Source organism: Eptesicus fuscus, chromosome 16, assembly GCF_027574615.1.
Source record: "Eptesicus fuscus isolate TK198812 chromosome 16, DD_ASM_mEF_20220401, whole genome shotgun sequence".
NCBI classification, from domain to species: domain Eukaryota; kingdom Metazoa; phylum Chordata; class Mammalia; order Chiroptera; family Vespertilionidae; genus Eptesicus; species Eptesicus fuscus.
In genome coordinates, this window is record NC_072488.1 from 42,767,965 (window position 1) to 42,774,687 (window position 6,723).

Genomic DNA, 6,723 nt, shown 5'->3' on the forward strand with positions numbered 1-6,723 from the left:
GAATATGCTCCACCTAGATGTTGCAAATACCAGATTTCAAATCTTTTAAGCAAACAAGACTTTTCTGCTACCTGGAGTAAGATACAGTTTCGGGGGTGCGGGGGGGTAGGGCTGAGAAGGAGAGAAGAGAGGGGAATGAGACAAAAAAAAAGTCAAGCCCTCCCTCCACCATCCTATACTTCCAAGACTGAATCTAGCCTGGGGAAGGGGAGAAAAGGTAATGCATTAAATCTGTGTATTGCTTTATGTTATATGGCCATTTAACTATGTTGATTCTTCCAATCCATGAACATGGAATATCTTTCGATTTCCTTGTGTCTTCTTCAATGTCTTTCAACAATATCTTGTTGTTTTGGTGTATAAGTCTTTTACACCTTTGTTAAGTTTATTCCTAGGTATTTTATACTTCTTACTAAAGGCCTCTGCCTCCTCTGCCTCGGCCCCCCAGCCGCTGAGGCTTTGTCCGGAAGGAAGGACATCCAGAAGGATATCCAGTCTAATTACCGTATTATGCTTTTATTATTATAGGTTGCAATAGTGACTGGGGCCTCCTGTTCTCCTTTTAAATGGGAGTATTTATTGGGTGATCCTACCCCTGCTTTATATGTTGGGATGAGTGTGAGGCGGGAGGGGCGGGGGGGGGGCGGGGAGGGGGGATGCAGGCAGTCTCCCCTTTGTTCCAAAGGTCTCCAGAGTAAGAGGAGCTGCATCCAAATCTGACTAGAATATGAGATTCTGCAATTGTAGCTTGACGCCCTGATTGGGTGTCTAGGGCAGGAGTGAGTGTATTTGTAAGTAGGGAAGTCTTGAATAATTATGTCCAAGAGGGGCAAACTGTTAGATAAAGGAATAGATAAGCAAAATGTGATATGTACAAACAATGGAATATTATTCAGCCTTAAGAGTGAAGATAATTTTGATAAATCTTGAGAACATCATTCTAAGTGATGTAAGTCAGTCATAAAAAGACAGTACTGTATGGTTCCATATACACTGAGTGGCCAGATTATTATGACCACCTGACGTTTGTAGGCAAATTAGCCCTACACTGCATTGTATGGGATATGGAAGCCGAAGGCCTGTTCAAACACCTTTGCTGTCTGCAGTTACCAAGATAAAATGTCTCCAATTCGCACAGGAACACAAGGATTGGATAGTCGAGCGTTGGAAAAAAAGTCATGTGGTCCAATGAATCACGTTTCCAGATGTATCATGCAGATGGCAGAGTGAGAATTTGGCAGAAACAGCATGAAAGTATGCACCCCAGATTTATGAGTACAACCCTTCAAGCTGGTGGGGGCAGTGTTATGGTTGGGGCATGTTTTCCTGGCATGATTTGGGCCCTTTAATTCGTGTGGAACAACATCTGACTAGCACAACATACCTAAGTATCATTGCTGATCAAGTTCATCCTATCATGTTGATGGCGTATCCCAGTGGAGATGGCTTCTTCCAACAAGACAATGCGCCATGCCACGGTGCTCGTATTGTGCAGGAGTGGTTTCAAGAACATGAGGGAGACTTTACCTTGCTTAGGTGGCCCCCACAATCACCAGATCTCAATCCAATTGAGCATTTGTGGGACGAAGTTAAAAGACCCATCAGGCAGCTGGTTCCACAACCACCAAATCTCACAGAACTGGACAGTGCTATTCATCAGGCATGGTGTCAGATTCCTCGCATCACCTTTCGACATCTTGTGGAGTCAATGCCAAGAAGAATTGCTGCAGTATTGAAGGCAAAAGGTGGCCCCACGAAGTACTGATGGGGTGGTCATAATAATCTGGCCACTCAGTGTATATGAGGTGTGTAGAATGGTAAAATTCATATAAATAGAAAGCATAATGGTTGTTATCAGGGAGTGGGAGGAGAAAGAAGAAGAAGTTATTGTTTAATGAGCATAGAGTTTCAGTTTCTAAGACAAAAATACTTCTGAATATGAATGGTGGTGGTGGTTGCACAACGAAATGAATGTAACTCAATGTCAATGAACTGTAAACTGAAAATAGGTCAGATAGTAATTTTTGTGTTTTACTACAAATTTTTAAAAAGTGTTATTGAAGGAATTAAAATATCTAATACAATTCTTTCTGCAAGCAATAATTTAAAATTTTTTAAATATTCATTTCATAGGAGAGGCAATGGAGAGCGTTAGCAGCTGTTAAAGTGTGCATACATTTTGGGGGGACACCTTGCATTCCCCCCAAGAAATGTACACACAATTTGAATAATTACAAAGTCAGTTTTGTACTTCAACTGCTAATGGAAATTATTATTCTAAAAGCATAATTCCAAAACAAATGAAATTCCTGACACTGCCACAGGTGGGGTATATGCTACTTCTCGGTATACACCAATTAATCAAAGCAATTTCAGGAGTTTGAGTAACTAATCAACAGCAGACACCTCTGGGATTGATTATTGTGTGTTTTAAAAGCAGCTTTGAAATTAGACTTCTATCAGATATTAATAAAATTATTATTTCTCTGTCTCCCTCTCTAAAATTAATCAATCAATAAAATTTTTTTAAAAAATGCAATACCTGACTATTTAGTCAGGGTCACTGACCTCTTTTGCCTTAGATTGTCAAATAAAAAAATGACTAAAGCTTTGAAAAGAGGTCAGTGCCCCTTGAATGAATAAATAGTCAGGTATTGTATGTTTGAAAAATCCTTGCAGCAGCACAGCGGTTGAAAATTGCTGGTCTAAATCTTACCTGTGCTCCCAAAACACTTCTCAAATATCGTTTCAAATGTCAAATCACAGAATAATCTCCAGAGGGGAGGAGGTAGGGGGAGGTGGAAGAGGGTGTAGGGGAAATGAATGGTGATGGAAGGAGAGGCCCATCCACCCTTTTGAGAACAGTGCACTACTACCCCATAATAAACACGCTAAAAATCATTCCTAAAAGCCAATTCGCTCTATTGATTCTCTCAGTAAAATTTGATGTCGTCAATAGTGAATGTACTGAATTAGCATTTCTAAAACTTATTGAGAGCTCATGAAAACTTATTGTACTTCCAAAAATTAGACAAATTGGAGGGGGGTGGGGCACAAGAATTTTACTTGACTGAGCCAGGTTAATCTTTAAAACTACTTTTGAATTATGTACTGTAACATCAGAATTTTTTACTTTAAAAGAATCCACAGAATGCAGCCAGATTTAAATGTGGGTGTTTTTTTTTTGTTTTTTTTTCACTTAAGGATTCAGTGTCTTGGCTGAATAAAAACATCTGGCACTTGATAGGTGCCAAAACTCTGAACCTTAGACTGCAACAAGGCTCAGATTTTGCTGAAACACAGTTTGATCTCACTTATCGTTGTGAGAGAAGAAAGTTACATTATTATGATTGTAACGTTGTTGTTTTAAGTCCTCACACACCCCTGACCGGGGATTGAACTTGCCCTGATCAGGAATTGAACCTGAAAAACCTGAAACCTTTAGGTGCACGGAATGATGCTCCCATCAACTGAGCCACCTGGCCAGAGCTGAGCTTGCTGTTTTTAATTAAAGTAGAAGTTACTGATCATTTGATTAGCAAATAAAGCTGGTACATTAGAAATAAAATTAAGCTAGTTTTGTGTTTTAGGACTGGAAAATAAACTGAGGGATGAGGATATGAATATTGTCAGGTAGCATTTCTTACACTTTGCTCTGGAAAACCAACCCTCATGTCCCAAGGAGAATAAACTGTTCCTCTTCCCTGGCCGCCCCACACAGCCACAGCTCCCTGATGTGGGCAGGGCCCCGTTTCCGGGGCGTGGCTGGTGGTCACCTTCTCAGGAGTAGATGATCTGATAGGAAACCCCCTAGTTCCTGGGTGCTTTCCCTGGAGCAAGAACCTCCAGGACCACAAAGGCCCCATGTCTGACCACAAGAGAGGTGGATGGGAAACAGCAGCATATCTTCAAGGAACAGAACATTTCCCTTGCCATAGGAAAGTAAATTGCAGCATAGGAGATTATTGGATATTTCGGCATTTGTCTTCTGAAAGCAAGGACATTCTCCTCCATAATCATACCACTACCACACCCAAGAAATGCAATGTGGATACAATATCTAAACTGAAAATAAGTCCCTTAGACTGGGGGGGTGGGGCAGTTTCTGACTCTAAGATCCAATGAACATTTGTGCATGTCCTTTGATTGGCATGACTCCAGAGTGTTCTGTCACCTAGACCAGCCTCACCTCCCCCACCATCATCATTCACACACACACACCTTTTTATCTTTCATGCCACTGACATTGTGGAGAGTCAGTTGTTTGTAGAATAGTCCCAATTCTGAATTTATCTGATTGTTTCCTCAGGATTAGTCTCAAGTTATGGTTTTCTTTAAAAAAAAAAAAAAAAAAAAAAAGCAGCCCTAGCCGGTTTGGCTCAGTGGATAAAGCGTCGGCCTGCAGACTCAAGCGTCCCAGGTTCGATTCCGGTCAAGGGCATGTACCTTGGTTGCGGGCACATACCCAGTGGGGCGTGTGCAGGAGGCAGCTGTTAGTACAGCTTGACAGACCCCAAGGTCTGGGTGCTGAGTGGTGAGTGAGCTGGGAACCCAGCAGGCATGCACCACCCATGGCCCAGTCTGGCTCCCTCGTGTCCCCTGGGCTCCACAGCCCTGGTGCTGCTCAGCTCCTAAACCCTCCCCAGTTAGGACCACAATAAAGATTGTTCTGAGCCAGCAAGTGCTCCTGGGTCCAAGTGTTGCCTTCTGACGGCCACGCCTGAACCCTTGGGGCAGACATGTCTTAATGGAAAGCATGGAAACTGAGAAGTGACTACTCAGAAACCCATATCCCAAGGCCAAAATGCCACCCCACTAGGCAGAGAGACTATGTCCTGCCAGTGCTGGAAATACATCCCTGAGGACTCCACTGTGGGACCACAGAACAAGACAGGTCACACGGCTGCAATACCAACCAGCTGGTGTGGGGATGCATGATGCCTTAGTAATGTAAACCTGAGAGCGGGCTGGGCCCAAACCTCCTGAGATGCACTGGGACTCCTCTAGTGGTGTCTCCAAGGACATGCACACACACCACCACCACCACCACCAACAAAAAAAAAATGTTTCTTTAATTTGCCTTGGCAAATTAAAACTAAAGTAATTTAAAACTAAAGTGATCAAATAAAGACTCCTTACTTCTGGCCAAGATGGAGTAACAGGAACCATGTTTACTCCCCGGGGTGGGTGGTAGGTGGTGGTGGTGGAGGGAACATTCTGGGAACAATGGTCTTTAAGATATTGGCCATAGCCGAAACCGGTTTGGCTCAGTGGATAGAGCGTCAGTCTGCGGACTGAAAGGTCCCAGGTTCGATTCCGGTCAAGGGCATGTACATTGGCTGCGGGCACATCCCCGGTAGGGGGTGTGCAGGAGGCAGCTGGTCGATGATTCTCTCTCATCGATGTTTCTAGCTCTCTATCCCTCTCCCTTCCTCTCTGTAAAAAATCAATAAAAAAAAAAGATATTGGCCATGATGTGATTCCTGAAATGAAAGAAACGAGTGAGGTGAGCCGTATCACTGCCCCAACTTACTATCTTGAGAGTTTCTACTGCAAAGGGAGGAAGAACAGGCAGGTCCAGGCAGACTCCCTGGATTGAGGAAACGGAGCTGAGAGTCCAGGGAGCCTGAGGCAGGTGGAAGGAGGAGGGCAGAGGCTCTGAGAGGAGAGAGCTGTACAAACACGGAACTCCAGAGAGCTGCAGGGGGTCCTTCAAGGACCCAGCAGAGTACAGATGGTGCATGTGTGTGAGGGAAGCACGTGAGACTGGGGAGAGGACACTCTAAAACAGTGGCTCTCAACCTTTTTAATGCCGCAACCCTTTGTTGGAGAATGGGAATTTTTGAGCACTACTGAGACTGTGGACTACGCCCCAGATAGAGTTGTCAGTCCTGACACTAGGCCAGGCCTTGAGATAGGGTCTCATGGCCCCTTCCCAGCACATAGGCCTTCTTTCATAGAACACTGTCAGCTTTCTGAAGAACAGGATGACCCTGTGAACAACATGGTCGTCAATGGCATGACTCTGATGTTGCTTGGGAAAAGTGTTTTGTCTTGGGTTACTTGTTCTGCAAAAACAGGATATGGTTAATGGGTTTAAAAGTGGTCCTGCACAAAGGGTCGCTGCTGCTCTCTGGTCTCTCTGCGTAGAGAATGGCAGAGCAGTCACCTGGTTGCCAGGCAGGCTAATAAAGGCTCCCTAAATTTTAATTTGGTCTGGGCTCCAGTTGTTGTTCACTCACCTTCGCTCCACAACACCTTTAATACAGTTCCTCATTTTGTGGTGACCCCCAACCATAAAATTATTTTCGTTGCTACTTCATAACTGTAATTTTGCTACTGTTATGAATCGTAATGTAAATATCTGTGTTTTCCGATGGTCTTAGGCGACCCTGCTAGCGGTTCTCAACCTGTGGGTCGTGACCCACAGGTTGAGAACCACTGCTGTAGAGCCTAAGACCATCAGAAAACACAGATATTTACATTACGATTCATAACAGTAGCAAAATTATAGTTATGAAGTAGCAACGAAAATAATTTTATGGTCGGGGGTCACCACAACATGAGGAACTGTATTAAAGGGTCACGGCATTAGAAAGGTTGAGAACCACTGCTCTAAAAGATTAGGAGGATCAGTGGCTGGCACACATACAAAGCCGACAATGGGGGCTGTTCCTGCTGGCCAGACTGGAAAAGTTCATACTTCACAGGGCACCGGGTAGA